Source organism: Maniola jurtina, chromosome 19 (genome assembly GCF_905333055.1).
Source record: "Maniola jurtina chromosome 19, ilManJurt1.1, whole genome shotgun sequence".
NCBI classification, from domain to species: Eukaryota; Metazoa; Arthropoda; class Insecta; order Lepidoptera; family Nymphalidae; genus Maniola; species Maniola jurtina.
The window spans coordinates 9,086,602-9,109,407 of NC_060047.1; the positions used below are offsets into that span (position 1 = coordinate 9,086,602).

Consider the following 22,806-nt stretch of genomic DNA (forward strand, 5'->3'; position numbering starts at 1 on the left):
ATATTTTTATTCAATTAGACTTTTACAAGTTCTTTTGAATCGTCAAAAGCATCTACCACTGGTTCGGGATGCCTTTCCTACCGAGAAGAACCAGCAAGAAACTCGGCGGATGCTCTTTTCAAAGTTCTTAGGTCTGTTGAAGGGACGTTCATACGCCTCAGTATTACAGCGTTCGTGTTATGCTTGTACTACGTTGTAACACAAAATCTAAATAAAATTGATTGGTGTATCTTTCGTGATACAATTCATGTAGTAAATTGACACTGTTTCTACGTAATCTTCCCGACTTGTCCCCATCGGATATATTATGTCCACAGCTGGAAGTCTTTGAAGGGACGTTCATACGCCTCAGTATTACAGCGTCCGTGTCATGCTTGTGTCTAGCATCTTTCTGACACTCTTAATGATATGACGACTGTCCACCAAGAAAGTGGTAACTGGTGGCCAACACTGTATTTTCCAGTACTAGGTCACCATTCCAGTACCTTGGGAGTAAAAAAGATGTAGCACTTATTCAAAATGTTTATTAGATCCAAGTTAAAATTTTCACAATCATATTTAGGTAAAGATGCTTTTTCAACGGCTGATGTATGAGATTTGATGCTCTATGATTGAACTCAAAGGTGAGGTGCACTTTGAATTGCGTCGATTAAAGTAATCTTCATGGTACACCTTAGTGTCTTGAAATACTGGGCCTTGGAATTTAATATTACGTAGATAGAGATGGTGGCTATTCCGCACTGACGAAGGTCAAAATGCCTGCTTTTATTTTGTGACTAGCTGACGCCCACGACTTCGTCCGCGTGGATTTAGGTTTTTCGAAATCCCGTGGGAACTCTTTGATTTTCCGGGATGAAAAGTAGCCTATGTGCTAATCCAGGATATTATCTATCTCCATTCCGAATTTCAGCCAAATCCGTTCTGTGGTTTTGCGTGAAGGAGTAACAAACATACACACACACACACACACACAAACTTTGGCCTTTATAATATTAGTGTGATTTATTATCATAATACTAATTGTTTCTTATTATTTGTTTCAGGTAAGGATCGTCTTGCATTTCATGCTTTTGACAAGAAGTACCTACCCTAATTGGTGTAGTAATTTTTTTTGAACTTACATTATGATGCTTTTGATGGTATAGTAACTGTTCAGTACACTTAAAAATCGACTAGTTTTTGTCATCTGTGTAAATTTTTGGTTTATTTATGTATTTGGATTTTTGATGAATTAAATACCAGTACCCATATACCATGTTTTTAATTCGTCCATGTACTCTTTCATTGTGATAACTCGTGAGGTACCGAGGCAGCAAAACGTTTGTACATGCAGTAAAGTACTTCTTATTATTATTATTTCTACGACGTTTACAGTAGTATAAGTCGTAGAAATAATCCTTAAATAGTATTTATATATAGTTTTAGGTATTACAAGAATATAGTCTAGACCTACCAGAACTACATGGTCGCATTAGTGACCCGACTTTCAAAAAGAGAATAAAAAAATTAAAATAACTCTTGAGGTACTCGTAGGATGCAAGTTGCGGGAGGCGGACAGTTTCATGGTATCCCACGAGCCGTCCCAGTCAAGTGGTAGATCTATTATTATAGTTATAAGGGTTTCACTAGTTCACGGAAATTGTGTGCAAAGGGTGGAGAAACATCGTGATAAAGTGCGTTATATTCCCATACAAATCCCATACAAAGATATTCCCATACAATCGTAGATTTACATTACTCCGGTTACACGATTTCTATATTAAAACTTATTTAAAGTTAGACAGACAATTGTTGACTCGGAAATCTCAGCTATAGAAACCCTGAGAGTGTTATTTGCGTGTTTAATATTATATGCCATTTCTTGCTGTCGTTGTCTCTTATGATTTGTTGAGGTGATAATATTATAATTAATCGCTTTTAGTCACGCAACCGGTAAATACCCCTGAAAATATTACTCACTAGCCGATGTCCGTGACTTCGCCCGCGTGTATTTAGGTTTTTCGAAATCCCGTGGGAACTCTTTTATTTTCCGGGATAAAAAGTAGCCTGTGTGCTAATCTAGGATATTATCTATATCCGTTTCAAATTTCACCCAAATTCATCCAGTAGTTTTTGCGTGAAGGACTAACAAATACACACATACATACACACAAACTTTCGCCTTTATAATATTAGTGTGATAGTGTGATAATATTAGTGTGATGATACTGTGATATACTGATTTGTAAGATTAGGTATGTACGCTAATAAAGAATGCAAACCAGTCTGTCTGTCGGCCGTTCGTTCGTGTCACATCTGCATAGGTCACAGTCGACTGCCTGCCTTGCCGACCCTTTATTTCACTACTGAATAGAACGCATGTGACCCACATGACGCAGCCTAACCTAGTCTCTTTATGAAATAGACTTTGCTGTAAAAAAACGGCCAAGTGCGAGTCAGACTCGCGCACCGAGGGTTCCGTACTCGGGTATTTATCTGACATTTTGCAAGATAAATCAAAAACTATTATGCATAAAAATAAATAAAAATCTGTTTTAGAATATACAGGTAAAACCCTTTCATGTGATACCCTACTTGGTATAGTTATCTTAATTGGAAAATTGAAACACATTTTAATTTTTTTTTGATGATGTAACCACAAATTCACGGTTTTCGGATTTATTCCTTTACTTGTGCCGTAAGGTCTACCTATCTGCCAAATTTCATGATTCTAGGTCAACGGGAAGTACCCTATAGGTTTTCTTGATAGACACGACGGACGGACGGACGGACGGTCAGACAGACAGACAGCAAAGTGATCCTATAAGGGTTCCGTGTTTTCCTTTTGAGGTACGGAACCCTAAAAATCGGAATTTTTCACTGTACGTTTTAACTTTGACCAAAATGGCATATTGGAAAGCGTTTGATGTTGGTACAGCGAGCGCATATCTATTACAGTTTAAATAACACTCTGGCTATACCGTGCACCGCAGGGACTTAGATTCGAGTTTCATCGCTTTTCTCTTAACTTAAATATGTAGCTTATGCCTAGCTCGGCTGGTTTAAACAGGTGCCAGTTTTGCTAGAGTAGCTCGTCTAATTTAGATACGCAAAATCGGGATGGGCGGATTTAATGTACATATAGATAGCGGGTTCATGTTCAGATTCAAAATCTTAAAGCCGAGTTTAAAATTTTAAACCGCCTTTGCTTGATTTATTGAACTTCTGATTTCGCTCGGCATTAAGACGCCACAGAGTACCTAAGGATATTCAAATTGTGCGTACTGTAAATATTATAATGTATTATTCGAAGCGATGGGAATCAAACTCCGTTTGTATGGATCTCGCGCGTTTTGCACGTCAATGAGGTATTCAAAAATAATGTTAGTGAGCTGGCGTTCTTAATTAGTAATAACTAATCTTAACTTATCCCAATCCATAACTCATGATTAACCTATCTCCGGCTCACTACTGAGTACGGGTCGAGCCTCTCAGAATGAGAAGGGTTTGGCCGTAGTCTACCACGCTGGCCAGTTGCGGATTGGCAGAATTCACACACTTACCTTATAGAGAACTCTCAGGCATGCAGGTTTCCTCACTATGTTTCCTTTCACCGTTAAAGCAAGTGACATTTGCCTTAACTTAGAAAAGTTAAATGTGCGTGCCCGGGATCGAACCCCCGACCTCCTGAATAGGAGGCGGGCGTCTTAATTACTAGGCTATCACGGCTAATCCTTACTTATTGAGCAACTAAGCAACTACCTAATCTAATACCTAGTCAATAGATACGCCCAGTGTATTCAGGCTAGTGTATTCACGCGATTAAATGTCATAAAGCGTGTAGTAATGGCTTATCAAGCGATTGTGGGTCGTTATTTATGGATAGTCGTGCAGTTTGCTTTACATACTAGCCAATGTAATTATGTGGGACGGATATCATGTATGCATCGGGCGTTCACCTCGGGCAAACTGCAAGCGTCTGGAAATAGCTCCAGATTCATTTGATACGACAGTAGCTTGAACACTTCATTGGTCACCTATAAGGCTATCTAATAGATAATAATGCGATGGGTTCCCAGGTCCTTTTGCACACGACTTGATTGAGGACAGGTAGGTAGATACTTATTTACTACTAGCTGATGCCCGCAGCTTCGCCCGCGTGGATTGGTCAGATCCCCTGCAGCATCAGGATTGAGGAGTTGGACTCCAAATTTTTTATGAAACAATGTCGCAAAGTTCCTCTATCGATTAAAAAAGAAATGACGCAAATTGGTTCAGAAATCTCGGAGATTTCGGTGTACATAGGTAGAAAAACACAACTCCCTTTTTGAAAGTCGTTTAAAAAAGTAGCCTATGTTACTCCCTGGTCAATTCTCTACTTGTCTGTGAAAATCCCGTCAAATTCGGTTCAGCCGTTCCCAAGCCTTTTCAAACAGACAGACAGACAGACAGACATACAGACATACAGACAGACAAACAGACAGACAGACAGACAAAAATTTTAAAAACGTGTGATTCAGTTATAGTATCGTTCAAATAACCATATGACCTTAATATGCGGTAGTTATTTCGAAATTACAGTCAGACACTCCAATTTTATTTATTAGTATAGACTATAGAGTATAGATTTCAAGTAGGTTATTATTGTTATCATCAGATTTTAATGATAATAGCCGAGACGACGACGGTTTAACGTGTTCGCCAAGGCACGGAAGAAACGAAAAGACCAAAGTCAAATCTCCAAATTCGGTCTCCCATCCAGTTACCTACTAAAATGTGCCAACGGGGATTAACAATGATAATAATGACTGATATGCGCTGTCGCAACTATACCACACGACCTTCCTTTCGACTAATTATAGAGGTAGGTACAACATAAGATCTAAAACTGGAAAACAAAGTCTATCTAAAAGAAAGCACCATTTCAAACAGCATTACCTATCATATTATTGTATCGAATCACACTCATAGTTAACATTAGTTTGATAAATTAACAATGCACAGTTAATTATACAATTAGGAGGAATAACTCTATGAATACTAAATAGATTGAGAAATTAAATTATTCTATTGGATACCTCATACCTGTAATAAAATGTAGAGTTATAAAATGTAGCGCCCAAGTTACCTCGACGGAATTCATAAAAAAGCTGCTATCGCAAAACTTGAACTTTCCACGCCTTGAGCTTTCGCTTTTTTTTACTATTTCTTGTAAAAAATATTCTAGATAGTGCTGTCGGATATTTTTTCGCTGAATTGGCTAGTTATACTCCTAAAGTTCAATAATTAAGTTACCTATGTAATGAACGGTTAGGTTAATTTAAAAATCTTAGTCGTGTGCGAAAGGATCTGCAGATTATCTTAAGAAAACCTTTTATTTTTGGAGAGATTACGACCCTCAGAAATTAGGATTGGCGCGTAGAGAAAAAAAGATATAGGCTAGCATGGCCTGAAAAAAAAGGTATTTACATTATAATTTACTTATTTTCTTATTTAACTAACAAGTTACTGTCATAATTCGTGAAAGGTTACGAGTTACGAGTCAGGCCTATCTGTGGTTTTATTACAGGGCTGAAAGTGATTGTTTACGGCACTCGAGGGGGGTGTACCTACGGTAAATATAAGGGGCTCATTATAATGCGTGGCGCGACGTGTCGTATAACACGTCCTTTATAGTTACGTACAAACACATACATTTGACGACATTTTTCCAAACGATTGCTTTGATTTTCTTAATTCATGTTTGGGTTTAACGCCTTGAATTTGTTGACTCTACTTGAAGTATACAAAGCCAATGTTTGGCAATTCATATGACCTTAATTGGAAAATTCGGATAACTTTTAAATCCTGCCTTCTTCCTCAGTACACAATAATTTATCAGATCCGACATAAGATTATAACGGGCAACGGAGAGAGCTATGCTTAGAGTTTTGTAGGAGCACCAGAGTAACCGACATAGCTGAATGGGTTGTAAAGCTGAAGTGCAATGGGCAGGATTCATAGTTCGAAGACATTGGGGTCCCAAGGACCAAGGGAATGGTGACCTCGCACCGCATTGGATGACCACCAACCAGTGACTGTTGTAGGGAGCCTCAGAATTCAAGCGCTGTGGTGCAAAAGTCCCTACAAGAGATCTATGTCCAGCTGTGGGCGTCTATCAGTTAAAAAAAAAGAAGAATATTAGTCATTTTAATCATGACTAACATTCCCATTTCCCTCCAACTAAGCGTTAAGCTTGTGCTAGGAGTGGGTACGACAATAGTGCAACGGGTGGGGTTTGAACCGCTGACATTTCGGATTTCAGTCCACTCCTATAACCGTTGAGCTGTTGAGGCTCGAACAATGACAATGACCATGATTTTAGTACGCATGTGCACAAAATAATGGCTCAGGTTGCGGCAACCGAACGCTGAGTGTGATATAAAAACGCTGTTGCAAGAAGGCGGAAAATAATAAAGGTAGGTTTGGTACTTTTGAGTAGGTACTAATATAAACAATAATAAAACCTATATTTTTTAAGTCACAGAAACTGTAAAATGTTTCTGACAGCGGTGCTACAATACTGTTAATATTTATGACCATTTTTATGAAACTGCTGCGTTTATTTTGTGGGAATTTGCATTTTTAAACCGTTATGGCTCTAAATGGTGTGGTGTTGAATCCATTGCGCAGTTTTAGGTATTTTTTTGTAAATTTATTGTCTATTTGGATAAATCTATTTTATTTAAAGCAGGGACCAAAGGACAAGGTGATGTAGTACATACTAGTAATTACACTTAAATATCCCTACTCTAATGTAAGTTAAAAATGTTCAGATCTTTAAAAGTAGTTCTCCTTTGTAAATTTTGTACAAAAAGCATTTGATTTAAGACCATTAAATGAAAATAATAATAAACTGATGTCTAAAGTAGAATTATGAAACTTTTCAAATGAAAATCCCACGTCTGATATAAAAAGAGATTTAGAAGCCCTTTGAATTATGAAAATCAACTAAGTGCCTACTCAAATGAAAATGGGAAATCCACCTACAGGAATTATTAGTAGGTAAAAGTACATAATCCTTAAAGCTATTGGTAATTTAATTTAACTCGGTTCAGTAAATATAGCTTCCATTATTTCCTCTACGACCTTGATTCCAGCCTTCACTTCACGATCCACGTGCAAATAAAATACAACTTTGTTTACGTTATAAAATAAACTAGGTATCGGTGTAATGATTCAGTACTCAGCGTTTAACCATTAAATAGACAAGTAAGCACCTATAAATTATGTGGGTTAGTAAAGTAGTTCGAAATCGTGTGGAAAACATGCCTTCATCAACGCCAAGTTTAATGCCAACAATATGCGAGCGTGTTTAATGTTTATCGGTTCATTCACCGCCGATGCAGTTGATTCCCGTTGAATTATAATGTTATTTACAATACAATTATTACAGTAGTAAATTATTACCATTATAAAACAATTATTAGGTACCTCGTATAAAGATAAAATTGACATTTAAGAGCTAGGATTTGGATCGCGTCCAAACGAGTAGATACTAGATATACCTACCTAGTATCAGTGGCGTGTACAGTACGCATAGGCTTCTCGGCTCTTTTTTTGTTCTCGTGAGGAAAATCCGTCATGGATACCACCGACTACGGGGGAGCACACTAGGACTAAAAACCTCACGAAGTTCCTCATGCCGAAACCACAGCGCGCCAACCAACCCGAGGACCACACTGTGAGCGACGGACCACCCCGTGTCCACCACCCACAGGTCCTTTCGAAACGATCAATAACTCAAAAACGGGCGGTTTTTGCCCAGAAGTGTTTTGAGGTCATTTGTAGCATTTGATCTCCTCTACAACTTCTCAAAGAGAAAGTAGCGTTTTTCTAAACTTCGTGTATAAATATCGCACCTATTATGGATAAAAAAATACTAAAAATTATTTCCCCGCTTCAAAACGTTTCTGATTTTAAATAATGTATAAAAAACAAGAATTTAAAAAAAAAAAAATCTGAGTGAGCTGTTTCTGGGGACTTCCGACGAAAATGCTTCGTTAACTCCACTATTATTTTGCTTTCACTATGTGAAAGCATAATATGTTTCGCAGCTTCTTTCTTTGCGATTTGGTTTACATGTTGTAGTTGCGTCACACCCAGGGTACAATGAGAAAGAAATAAAATAACCCGATTCGTTTACTCGTTCTTTATCACCAATGTATTTGTACCCAAACGCTCAGGCCAGAGGGTTCGCAAATTTACGATACGAGGCTGGTAAAAATACGTACGGTTACACTGTTATCTGGGGCAACGAGTCGCGACGCGAATTTTAATGAGTGCCGCAAAGCCTAACGTAAACAGTCTCAGACTGAATCATCACATACTACCAGGCAAGAACACAGTCAAAGGCTAACTTTTAATTGAATTACATGTAAATTGACTCCTAAAATAACCGATTTAAATAAATTTTTATATAAAATTTACACCGAAAATACAAGTTCTACAGTTTTTCTTGGCGTTTATTCTACCACAACTCTAAATTATTCACTTTTACTGGGATTTAAGTTGTATTTTTAAGAAGTTATTCTTGTTATAAAAGTTGTAGTACAATTGAATTAGATTCCGTAGATTTTCGCTCTCTCGTGTGTTTTTAAGATCTGAGAATATAATTTTAGCAAACTTGTAGAACTATGCGACTAGGCTCGATAAAATGAACTAGGTTTTCCTTTGTTTTCATTCGTATTATCGTATAGTAGCATCTTTTTACCCGACTACGGCAAAGTCAAGAGGTAGAGTTATGATTTTAACAGCCTATATAGGCATACTTATATGTATGTTTGCTTGTATTTTATGTATGTTACCTCTTACTGAGTTACTTAAGCTACTGAGCCAAACTGAAGTTATATAAATATACAGTACAATATTAAATAAAAGATTAATCTCGTTTTACAATAGTAACATTTTTCTTATAAACAAATTATTATTAATGTTTTATTTTATCCATACGTTCACGCATCACTAATTAATTAATTTATTAATAATAATTCATCATTAATCATCTAGTTAGTGTAAGTGGCACTGCCGTTCCAATGAGATGTAAAATAAATAAAAATAAAATAATAAATAAAATAAAGTCGTTTATCTGATTGAGTTTAAATTTAAACTAACTATTTAGGTACACAGGCAACAAACAAACATAGGTACTTTCGCATTTATAATATGGGTAGTGATAAACAATATTCCCGTAATTGGATGAATTGGTGTCAAGCATAATATCAAAGCGATATTATTCTAAGTATAATTAGGTTCAAATTATATTGTGGGAACATCGGGGCGTGAGCTTGCGCGTTCGAATGACTCAATATTGAAATTATAAATTAGTTTTCAGAGCAAAATAATTGTAATTTACGTCAAGCTCATTCCAGTGAATATATGAAAAAATAGGGCCGATATTTTAACATAATATACTTTAAAACTGTCGAATAACAACATTTTGGAAAATTGGCCCTTGATTTAATTAAAAAACTAAGTATCAAAAAGGGGGTTAACCTAAGTGGGTTACAAAATTGGTAGCGAGGTGCATTTTTTTTAATTTGAGGTCTGCTCGCCGAAAATTATTTTGCAAAAATAAAATAGTTATTCTCTCTACAATAGTTTTACAATATTATAGCAAGGACTGTGCCAATTTTAAAAGGATTTGTCTGTTTAAAACAAGCGTCTCGTATGACAAAAATAATAACTAACAAAATAAACGCTACAGAATAAATATTTCAAACGTCCGAGTTAAACAGCAAGACAAATAGGTATTTATCTTGGAAGACTGCCGAGTGCAACACTCAAAAGGTCAAAAATAAAAGCGGACTATTTGAATAACTGGCCGCGGATGATAAAAAAGTGTCACTTTTGTGGGCTTTTTGATTTTTCTATTGCATTTTATTATGCCTGCAGCCGACAGTGGGCTGTTCTGCCTTGTGCAAATACCACGTTGCAGGTTTTTGAGTTTATGTTTCGTATGACGTCACAGTTGAAATTTAGTCGTATATACCCTATAGAACATGTTTGATAAATCATAAAACATGGTAAAATGAGGTATGTAGTACTAAAGATTCTTTCATTGTGTCTCCTACTTGACAAAATTTTCAAACGGTTCTTTGATTTCACAGAAGTTTATTTTGCGTTCAGCTGTTTGCAGGGTTGTCACATCAGAGTTTTAAACAAATTTTTAAGTCCTCATATCTCCCACGGGTATCACGCTACGAGGTTCATTATTTTATTATAACACTAGCTGAAACCCACAGCTTTGCCCGCGTGGATTTAGGTTTCTAAAAATCCCGTGGGAACTTTTGATTTCCCAGGACAAATAAGTAGCCTATCCGTAAATAGCTCGTCCCCGGGATGCAACGTGTTTCTGAACCACGTAAAACCATTTAAACGGATGATCCTTTAAGTATCCCGAGGGATCACTCTTTGTTGAAGGTCGTGACCCTTTCCATTAAACACATCCTAGTGGGATTTTCGAATTTGGTCATGCATTTAGCTACTGACTTGACTCAGCGTTGCTTAACAATCGCAATTGATTGATATACGCTGTCATAATTAGGGCACACTTAAAATAAGTAAATTCTGCGGTTCTATGTAAATCGACTCTTAAAGTCTTATAAGGACTTTTAACTATTTCTCTGCCATTGTTTGGTACAACAATACACGCGTCTTACAGGTTACTTATGTTAAGAAAGTTCTTAAAAGTTATACCCAAGATAAACTTGCGCGTAAAGGATATTGCACAATTGTAAAAGAAAACAGACAGCTCTTCGACAAATTGAAGGAAAAATCTTTTAAAATAGAAAAGTTTTAAAACCTTTTTCAAAGATTGAATTGATTCAATCTAAGGATTAAACATTTCAAAAGCAAAATACCTAGAAACTAAACAACATTCGAGCTCTTAACACTTGTTTTACTAACATAATAAGCGCAGTTTAAATTCAAGAGGCGAAAAGATCAATAATGAAAAAGCTCGTCCTTTCTCCTATTGAATGTTGCTGAAAGGTTTCCAATTATTGGAAATGTTACTTAATTAAAGTAAACAAGCTAAAAAGGAAACGAGCTCAGAAGATCCAAGGACACAATAGAATTCAAGAGCTTTTACATCTTTTTACTGGAGTCAAATGTTCGGATCGGGTTTTAAGTTTAGCCTATTACAGATTGAAGTACCTACCATCCAGATTTGATATAAAAAACCGGCCAAGTGCAAATAGGGCCTCGTTCTTTTAGGGTTCCGTAGGTATATTATTATTATGAACATAATAATATTTTCGGGTGACAGAAGGGCTGGCTCATTTTTTGCGTAACGGATCAGCCTGGCTGTCCAACGCGGAAATGCAGCCAGTATTCTTGGCACCATTCCACGCGGGCATGATTTGTATAGAATTAGATAAGGCTAGCTTTAAGTTTTTTTTTTGTTGAAATATTTCTTTACCGAGCTAGAGTATCGCAGTAGACCGTGAAAGAAAAACCCAAAAAAGCTTACAAATTATTTTATAAATTGTTGTTTTCAGTATTTGTTGTTTAAATACAGTATATTATGTTGCATAATATTCCAAAATTTCACATTCTTAACTAGTTTAGTTTTCGATATAGACCCCGTCACAAAAAAGGTCTAAAACTGACAACTTTGGCGGCCCCCCATTCCGTTGCTTCAGGGCTCCGTTAAAGGAGAAACCTTTGAGTGCGGAACCCTAAAAAGGTAAATAGGAAGGCGGATAAATAAAAATATATAGTATACTAGCTGATCCCGCGACTTCGTTCGTGTGGATGTAGGTTTTTAAAAATCTCGTGGGAACTCTTTGATTTTCCGGGATAAAAAAGCGTATGTGCTAATCTAGGATGTAATCTATCTACATTCTAAATTTCAGCCCAATCCGTCCAGGAGTTTTTGCGTGAAGGAGTAACAAACATACACACATACAAACTTTCGCCTTTATAATATTAGTGGGATAGTGGGATGGGATTAGTGGGATACCTTCTAGGATTAGATGTATAGATTGTATACCAAAACAAGGAGGCCTTTGTTAGAATGGGATGCGAATAAATACAACAAACACAACCCTTTTTTCACTCAAGGACTCTAAAATACAAATATCAGGGGATTTTCTGAATAAAATAAAAAACCCCTTATTACAAATGTTTATGTGGAAAATTATTATTTTTTGAGTATTTGTTCTATTATTAATAAGTTTTTTTCTAATAAATAGAAATTGATAAAAAAACTCGTAATGTTACGATATTTTTTGCTTTATTGTTATATGTTGTATTGTTGAGCTGAGAAAATCATGGGTTTCGCTAGAAATGCACCGTCGCAGTAAAAAATGGATATGATAAACGTTTATACAATTTTTAGGATTCCGTACCTCAAAAGGAAAAAGAACCCTTATGGGATTGTTGTCTGTCTGTCCGTCTGTCCGTATATCTGTTGGGTCTGTCAAGGGTACTTCCCGTTGATCTAGAATTTGGCAGATAGGTAGGTCTTATAGCACGAAAAAACCGTGAATTTGTGGTTACATCACAAAAAAAAAATTAAAATGTTTTCACGAAAAAATTAATTTACTAAATCACATTGATGGCGCAGTCTGTCATTAATTTGCAGTTTTTATACATCAAAGTGTTAGGTAGGTATATCTGAGTATATCTTGTACGATGGTACGGAATCCTTCGTGTGCAAGTCCGTCTCGCACTTGACCAGATTCTGTAAACCGTACGGCTGGCTCTCCATCAGTTTTGACAAGAAAGCCATTAAAGTGAGGATTATGACAGCTAGCCATACTCGAAAGCACTTATATTATGATATAATTATTATTTTGTAGAGATTTCATTATGCACCACCTTTTGAATACGTACTAATGAAATGCTTAGCATTCTTGATCCTTATCAATAACTCGTAACATCTAATGTAAGTCATTAACCCTAGATGGTTAGATTGTTCTGCCCTAATGCGCTAGCAGTTTGCCCATTCGGGCCATTGAGGCTGGATTCTGGTTATAAATAACGCTAGTCTATAAAATATAAATAAATATAAACACTTATGGTCAGCAGACAGTAATGGTAAATAAAAATATTGGACAGCGCCCATCATGTGAATTAGAGATCCATAAAATATAATAACATCATATAATAACATCAAAAAAAGTGGGGGGGTCTCCAAATTTTTTTTTGCTATTGTATCGAGTGGGATGTCAAATGAAAGAGGAGAAAATTCTGGGTTCATGAGTATACATGTACAACAACATTAAAATAAACCAAGCGACAGAAAAACGATTTTATCTAATATTTCAGCGATTACTTTGTATTGAGGCAAAGCCACGCGGTACAAAGACGCGAGCAAATTGAAATATTATTTATTTTTGGAACATGTTATTTTCTCTTCCGTCCTTATATTAATAAGAGATAATTTAATGAGGCTTTTTCTTGTAAAGTAGGTGAGTAATTAATACTTATATCAAAGATATTGTGACTTTAATTATTCAGCTAATTAGCAAGGCAATAAAATTCGTGATCATAAAATGATTAATTATGCAAAAAGGCTCCGACTGCCCTAAATGCTACAATCTTATGAGATTATTTTAATTTTTTTTAATCTATAAAGGTGACTGTATACGATGACATGACATAGAAGTGAAAGCGCAAGAGACGTATGCAAAGTCTGTGTTGCAACTTTGCAAGATATGGGATTTGTAAGCCCAAATTTTTTTATAATAATTTGTATAGCTATTGGAGCGATAAATTTTTATTACTATGGTTTGAGATTTGTTATACAATGGTACGGGACCCTTCGTGTGTGAGTTTAAGTCGCACTTGACCGGGTTTTTTTAAAAAGCACCCCCTTTAGGACATGTGTATTGCACTTCTTTGGCCTAATTAACGTTAATTGAATAATACCTATTGGTGCGAAAAAAGTAGGTATTAACAGCAATAAATAAATAATTTGCTTGAATGATACGAAATATTATTGATGGATAATGGATCTGTTTGTTTTAAAGGCTTTTATAATGAAGCGAATATCACCGCATTATTGACTGGCTGAGTCGTTACAGTGAATAACGGCCGTGAGCGGTAATTGATCGCGGTGGGCCTTTGTTGCATTTTGAATGTACATGAATTATTATGTAACACCCATAAAATAAATGGATCGGAAAAATAAAACACCCTTTGCATAGGATAAATCAAGGCAGAGTCTACATAGACCACATTCTACGAAAACGTACGAAGTTATTCGTTTCTTCGCATCTGATTAAAAAAGAGAGAAAAGATTTTTTTAACATAAACATTTCCCGCTAAAGCTTAATTTGAGTTTAACGTCAGAGCACCATAATGCGACATTGCGGCATGCCGGGCATGCCATGGGACCGCATCACTATCCATATTATAAACGGAGCAACGAATCGACGTAATTTTTCGCGTTTAGATAATGATCTAGAGAGTGACATAGGTTACTTTTTATCCCCGAAATTGCGTAGTGGGCATCATTTAGTATAAGAACAAATAAATATCTTTTCTTAAGATGATCTTGCTCAAAACTTAACACTAACATTTTGTTAAAGCTTCATTTACGCCAGAGCAACATAATGCGATATATCGGCGTAGGTACCACAGGGCCCTATAGTACCTCCACTGTATAAAAATCCATACTTATTAATAATATTATAAATGCGAAAGTGTGTCTGTCTGTCTATCTGTCTGTCTGCTACGTTTTCACGGGCCAACCGCTGAACCAATTTTAATGAAATTTGGTGCAGACTTGGGATACATCCCGGGGTAGGACATAGGCTACTTTTATCCCGGAAAATCAAAAAGTCCCTTTAAACTTTTTTAAAGGAATTTTAAAAAACCGAAATCCACGCGGGCGAAGCCGCGGGCATCCCCTAGTATAAAAATAGTACGAATCGTTGCCAGAGTGTTGCACCACACTATTCTAATTGTACAGAACGATACTGTCCTGGAATAAAATAGGCTGCGGCTGCTTAAGGCCACGATGTTTTAATTGTTAATGTTTCAATTTGTAGCATGCTGAATTGTTGTACCTTGTTGCTCTGGCGTAAAACAGCCTTACGACAAGATTAACACTTATGACGAGTTTTCACCCAAAAAGTTTACTCAAGGGTCTGTTTTACTTTATGGTTGAAAAAACCTCTTCTGAGACTGTTAAAAGTTGTTAGCAAGTACGTACTTTAATAAAAACAAAAAGTCTATAAAAACCTTTTATCTAATAAATTCATTAGTTTCCCTTGCAAGCATCACAAACTGAAAATAATTTTTGGGTTAAACTCAGTAACTTTTATCATAAAGTTTTAAAACAATTTTACCTCTGAACTCAAAAAGGCTTTTCTAATAACGTTCGGTTTCCTTTATGGGCGAACTTTTTTAATTCAATTTCGGAAGTATTTTATTGATTAGATATTTTTAAACAAGATGGGTTTCGGGCGTATCCAATGTGAGAGCTAGTTATTAAAGTGCTTTAAGTTTTTGTACTGGTCCCACTGTTTTTTGTGCCATTTTTTTTTAAATCTTTGTTAGACTGTTATGATATCTTTAGATCGTAGTCTTTAAATACGGTCTAGCAGGCCGTATTACTCACGAAAACAAATTGCAACCATACATATCAATCAACTGTGCTGGATAAGCAATGTTGATTCAGGTTGGTAACTGGTTGGGTGACCAACCCGTGTCTCAGAAAGCGCGTTTAATCATATTGTTGTTTAATCTTCTATCACCAACATTCTAGTATAATACATATATTTTATTCTTCAATCTAAGAGACGCAATCGTATCGCATCGTATGTTCTGGAAATGTTCTGGGAGCAAACCGCACAATTATTTCAAAATAACCCCTGCCATTACGATAAATGAAAAGAGTCACAACCCTCAGCCACCTCAGGCAAATAGAATTAGGTTATCTCTACTTTAGACATCTTTTTTTAAAAGGTCTGTTTATTTTATGTATGGGTAGTAGGTACAGCACGTAAAAATCACCAGACCGATTGACACTAAACTTCCGCAGTTCAAAACTTCGATACATTCAACAAAATGTCGTATATGTCGAAACTTTGTCAGCATGTTTAGACCGGTATCAAAGCTTTGAACAAATTGTCCTCTTGCTTTTAGTCTATTTTGTACAATACCATCCATTGTGACAGTAACTGGAAAAGAGTCTAGTTGGAGTTTTGCCAACCGAGAGAATAGCGATGTTTCTCGTAATTCCCGTACCACGGTTGTTACTGAGCTTACTTTAGATTACTTCTTCATTATCTAAAAACAGTAATTTTTTACTAACACAAATAACATATAACTTTGTCGAAGGCCTTACGCAAGTAAGTGGTTGTAGAATGTGGCCTTACAGAGTGACATATTTCAAACGGAAAAAAACTCTTTAAATAAAGAGTAAAAAAAAACATTGTCGTTTACTTTGAGACCTTTGAGACTTCAGAAATACTAGTAATTTTGTTTATGATGGAAAAATTGCGCAAACTATCGCCCTTAATATCTTGAGTTACTTGGGTTATTTACAAGTTATTAAAACTGAAAAAAAAAACGTTTTTTGTCTGTTTGTACGGGCTGATATTCGAAATGGCTGTAACGATTTTGATAAAACATTGGCTTGTTTTGCAGATAGAAAGTATTGATGTCTAGGCTACTTTTAGGAAGAGAGGGTTCGAAAGGTCAACGGGAAGTACCCTATAGGTTTCTTGACAGACAAGACGGACGGACGGACGGACAGACAGACAACAAAGTGATCCTATAAGGGTTCCATTTTTCCTTTTGAGGAACGGAACCCTAAAAAAACTAAATTAAAATCGATTTATTAGTTTAGGAGCTACGATGCCACAGACACACAGATACACACGTTAAACTTATAACACCCCTCTTTTTGGGTCGGGGGTTAATTATAATAACTATATAAATACTAAAACCACTAGATTACTATAACAAAAAGAACATAAGTTGTATACTTTTTGTACCTACCTCTTGTTTATTACTTTTTAGCAGTGTTCAACCCAGATGAGTTCACTTACCTCTTCAAGGTCAGTATACTCACTACTCAGTAAGTCAGGCCAGTCTGCTTGCGCTTTTTTAACACCCTCGACAAGTGAAGGTTACAGTAACTAGAAAAGAGCTGATAACTTTTAAACAGCTGAACCGATTTTCTTGGATTATAGCTAAGAACACTCTCGATCAAGCCACCTTTCAAACAAAAAAACTAAATTAAAATCGGTTCATTAGTTTAGGATCTATGATGCCACAGACAGATACACAGATACACACGTCAAACTTATAACACCCCTCTTTTTGGGTCGGGGGTTAAAGCAGTGTTCACTCCAGATGAGTTCACTTACCTCTTCACGGTCAGTACCTACTCACTACTCAGTAAGTCAGGCCACTCTGCTTGCGCTATTTTAACACCCTCGACAAGTGAAGGTTACAGTAACTAGAAAATAGCGAAAAGAGCTGATAACTTTTAAACAGCTGAACCGATTTTCTTGAATTATAGCTAAGAACACTCTCGATCAAGCCACCTTTCAAACAAAAAAACTAAATTAAAATCGGTTTATTAGTTTAGGAGCTATGATGCCACAGACAGATACACAGATACACACGTCAAACTTATAACACCCCTCTTTTTGGGTCGGGGGTTAAAGCAGTGTTCACTCCAGATGAGTTCACTTACCTCTTCAAGGTCAGTACTCACTACTCAGTAAGTCAGGCCAGTCTGCTTACACTTATCAGCAGTCTACCACAGTATTTAGTCACAATTAAGTCTAATGAATAATTGAATAGCCCAAGTCTGTGTACTATCTGTTCTGTGGTGACTTACCATGGAATCTATACTAATAAATAAAATTGGAGTGTCTGTCTGTAATTTCTAAATAACTACCTCATATTAAGCTCATATGGTTATTTGAACGATACCAACACTGAATCACACGTTTTTAAAATTTTTGTCTGTCTGTCTGTCTGTCTGTCTGTCTGTTTGAAAAGGCTAATCTTTGGAACGGCTGAATCGATTTTGACGGGATTTTCACAGACAAGTAGAGGATTGACCAGGGTGTAACATAGGCTACTTTTTTAACCGACTTTCAAAAAGGGAGTTGTGTTTTTCTACCTATGTACACCGAAATCTCCGAGATTTCTGAACCGATTTGCGTCATTTCTTTTTTAATCGATAGAGGAACATTGCGACATTGTTTCATAAAAAATTTGGAGTCCAACTCCTGCAGGGGATCTGACCAATCCACGCGGGCGAAGCTGCGGGCATCAGCTAGTTAGTTAATACGTTTAGTAACTGTTTAAATTTACGTACGTGAGATTAGTAAGAGCTAGTTGCATATCGGCTGGTTAATGTCATTCGTTGATAGTGGGTTGTACAATTGGTCAGTATTCATATTAAAACGTAAATTTTTGTAACTATTTATTTCCCTTATTAGGGTTCCATTGTCCAATAGAAAAAAGGAACTTTTATACTAGGATCACTTCGCTGTCTGTCTGTCTATCTGTCTCTCTGTCTGTCTGTCTGTCGTGCCTGTCAAGGAAAGGGAATCAAAATCTATAGGGTAGATACTTCCCGTTGACCTAGAGCATGATATTTGGCAATTAGCTAGGAAAAAATCTTAGAGCCGTGAATTTGTCATTAGATCACGCAATTTGAGATCAAAGCACAATCAATGCGAAAATGTTTTCCTGTGGCTTTTAGAACGCTTTGTCTCACTGTGTCTGAATAATACAATATTTTCTGATTTTAATTCAATTTTACCATAAAGTTGAAAACATCTGAGACGAAGAAGGTTTCTAATAAGATTTCCGATATGACGGAACTTTTCTCATTTAATTCCGGGATCATTTACTGACCAAAAGATTTCACAAGATGACATTTCCACATTTCAGTAGAACAATAAGGGTTGGACACGCGTCCCGAATTTGGTATTTTGCCAAATATGAAAATCGTGACGGCCACGTGTATTATACCATGGGTTTGTTCTCTGTAGGTATAAATGGTATAAATAAAGTCGCGTTACTAAACTTTAATTTTTATCCTACTACCTATTATAAATGTGAAAGTGTGGATGTTTGGATGTTTGTTACTCAATCACGCAAAAACGACTCGACGGATTTGGCTGAAATTTGGAATGGAGATAGATTATACCCTGGATTAACACATAGGCTATATTTTATTCCGGAAAATTAAAGAGCTCTCGCGGGATTTTTAGAAAACCTATTGTGGCCTAAACCTAAGGGTGAGATTTCTTAGAGTGCACTTTGACTTTGCGATTAAGTTAAAGCGAGACAGATTTATGGGAGAGGAGAGATATACATCCGTCTCGTGTTAACACAGTCAGAGTGCGCTCTATAGATTCCAACCGGGCATCTTCTAGTTGACTTATAATACAAGGCGACATCGACAGGATAAAAAGTTTTGTCTCAAAAAGTCGTCGGTGTGAGCTTAGGCTTCCTCATCGATATTCTAAAAACGAAAATTATTAGCCTGCTAGATATTTGAGGAAAACCGAATTTCAGCAATTTATCCAAATTCCTTTCATAATTCCCCCTTTTGTGGGTAACTTTGCATTTTTTTTGACTTGCTTGAAACGAGGGCTCCAAATTGGGTAATCATTTTCTTATGATGCTAATGCGTACCCCCGATACATAACGAATCGAAAAACTGTTCTATTTTACCAACTTGAGTAAATAGGTAGGTATTTTCGATGGGTATTTTAATATAAATTTGAATTTTGTTAAATGGCTCGGATGTATTTTGTTAAATTTATAATATTAGGCTCGGTGTCTACATAATCGGTGATGGACGGACACGTGTATAGCAGACCAATCAGGTTGTTGATAGATGTCGTGAAAAAATTAAGTATTTGACTGCCATGGCATGTGGATAAACACATAATCTCTGCTTCGCTCCAATGTGGTGGATACCGGACCTTGGTTTCCATCAGATTTTAGGATTTTTCAAATCAGAAATAAGGAGGTATCCGACAGAAGAACCATAGTTTAGCCTATACAGCCCAACGGGTTGTGAAACTGAAACAGCAATGACCGGGAAACATAGTTTTAATAAGTGACAGATATGGGGATAGGATCCCCTGGTCCTGGAATGGCGACCTTGCAGCAACCGCAGCAATCGTGACGGACAACATAACATCAAACATCTACTGGCAGGGAGCCGTAACGCGATGCTAGACCGCAGGGTGTGGAATTTCCTACAAGAATCGTATAATAAATTATGTCCAGTAGATGACGGTAAAATCCGACCATCGCTATCGGTGCAGAGTAAGGATGTGATATTACAGCTTTCATTAGATAGGTAGATTTCAGTGAAAAAAATCCCTTCCTTTGCTTTCCACAGACGTCGCTGTAGTAAATTAGACTGGTTCGTGCCAAGCCAGTAAACTTACCACAAAATGTTAAATAATACCTACCATGATTTTTAAACGACAAGTGTAAATTAAAAATTTATAACACCCCCGACAAATGAAGGTTACAGTAACTAGAAAAGAGCTGATAACTTTCAAACGGCTGAACCGATTTTCTTGGATTATAGCTAAGAACACTCTCGATCATACCACCTCTCAAACAAAAAAAATTAAATTAAAATCGGTTCATTAGTTTAGGAGCTACGATGCCTCAGACAGATACACAGATACACACGTCAAACTTATAACACCCCTCTTTTTGGGTCGGGGGTTAAAAATACAGAGAAACCTCGTCAGAACTATCGTGCGGTAAGTGCGGAACGAAGAAGCGATCCGAACTGACCTACGTAGTTAAGGCCCTATGTAGAGAGTTGTCGTGGTCGTCTTTTACCACGAGATCAAAGGCCTTGTTGTCTCCCTTTACAGTATGGTAACAGTGAGCAGTCTCCATATTTACATCCAAGTTATAGTAACAACAGAGAGGAGTAATTAATCTAAATTATTATGACAGGTTAGTAAAGTTCGGTGTGATATTATGCATGCTTGAGCGCAAATGCGAATGCACGCAAAAATAGAATTGGCAGGAATCGAATAGCCATTGTTGCGTGCATTCACACTTGGCAAACTGACAAGGATATGCTTCCTAAATGCGTATGTTATGAAATAAAATTTTTGACTGACTTCAGCGACTCTAGAAAAGAATTTTTTGCGTGGTGTGTAGATGGTTTATATATTTCTGAGTTTTATATTTTTACACATCTCTCAACGATCAACGAACTCTATGTACTACGTAGGCACTAGACGGGTCATTCCGAACAAAAAAATTTGCGGACTGCAATTCGCTTTTGCTTATTGATGGCCTCTGTTTATTACCTACTTTAGTAAGGATACGTACTTATTATTATGTATTACTAGAAGATGCTCGCGACTTCGTCCGCGTGGATTTAGGTTTTTGAAGATGTTTTGGGAACTGTTTGATTTTCCGGGATAAAATGCCTATGTCAATTACAGCGACGCAAGCTACCTCGGTACCAAATTTCATACAAATCGGTTAAGCGGATGGGTTTTTAGGAATCCCGTGGAAACTTTTTGATTTTCCGAGATAGAAAGTAGCCTATGCCCGTCATAGGGATATAAGCTAACCCTGTACCAAATATCATCAGAATCGGTTATACTGTTGGGCCGTGAAAAGTAGCAGACAGACAGACAGACATACACACTTATAATATTAGTATGGATGTTTCTTAATTGACAAAGTAATAGCAACTACTGGATAGTAAAGGGAAGTTCTTGATATGAGTTCAGCGAACATTTAGCGGACATGGCGACTGGCACATTTAACAACAACTATGCTCCCTAATGTTACTTCAACACCACAAATATCGTGTGTGGCTCCAGCCTCCATTAGCTGTAATTTAGAGAGGCCATCTTAACTGTTGCCACAATGGCGAAAGGATGAAGAGAATGGACGGTGAAACACATAGCGGCCATGATTATATTATATACTCATAGATGAGTAAAAGAATTATGCTTAATTAGGTACCTATTTTAATACTGGATGATGCTCCGACTGGATATAATATCGGATATATTGTAGCTTGGAAATTGTAACTTGGTCATAGGCTACTTTTCATTCCAGAACAAGTGTAAATTAAAAATTTATAACACCCCCGACAAGTGAAGGTTACAGTAACTAGAAAAGAGCTGATAACTTTCAAACGGATGAACCGATTTTCTTGGATTATAGCTAAGAACGCTCTCGATCAAGCCACCTTTCAAACAAAAACAACAAAATTAAAATTGGTTCATTAGTTTAGGAGCTTCGATGCCACAAACAGATACACAGATACACACGTCAAACTTATAACACCTCTCTTTTTGGGTCGGGGGTTAAAAAAGAGTTCCCACGGTATTGTTCAAAACCTAAATCCACACGCATAAAGTCGCGAGCCTCATCTAGTAGTAGTATTATAAATGTGAAAGTGTTTCTGTCTGTCCGTCTCTCACGCCCCATTTTACTCTATTTATTTAATTTTGTCTTTAATCTCTGTGATTAAACCTAACTCAATCGTTTCAGTTAAAATGCACTCAAAACAAAGCGTATTCAACAGTTCACGCCATATTATTTTACGAGTATGTATGTACTGATCATAAAGTCAAACAATCACAATGATTCATTTCGTACAATGTAACTTGACTTCCATTGATATGAAATCCACGTGTAACTAAAGACCAGTGCATACTGTTGCATTGATACCCATATTATAAATGCGAAAGTGTTTCTGTCTGTCTGTCTATCACGAGCCATTTTACTCTATTTATTTAATTTTGTCTTTAGTCTCGGTTTATATCACCTAACTCAATCGTTTCAGTTAAA

The 22,806-nt window shown here is 36.6% G+C and overlaps 1 protein-coding gene and 1 long non-coding RNA gene across 3 annotated transcripts in view; both read left to right on the forward strand.

Annotated features, from left to right (window-relative positions):
* The window catches only part of LOC123875184, a 494,986-nt gene that overhangs the window by 67,380 nt on the left and 404,800 nt on the right, over positions 1-22,806 (forward strand). The gene's annotated exons all lie outside the window — the stretch shown is intronic.
* Positions 12,508-15,755, forward strand: LOC123875193. The gene is made up of 3 exons (XR_006798102.1): positions 12,508-12,633; positions 12,937-12,939; positions 15,740-15,755. It is a non-coding gene; the product is annotated as an uncharacterized LOC123875193 (long non-coding RNA).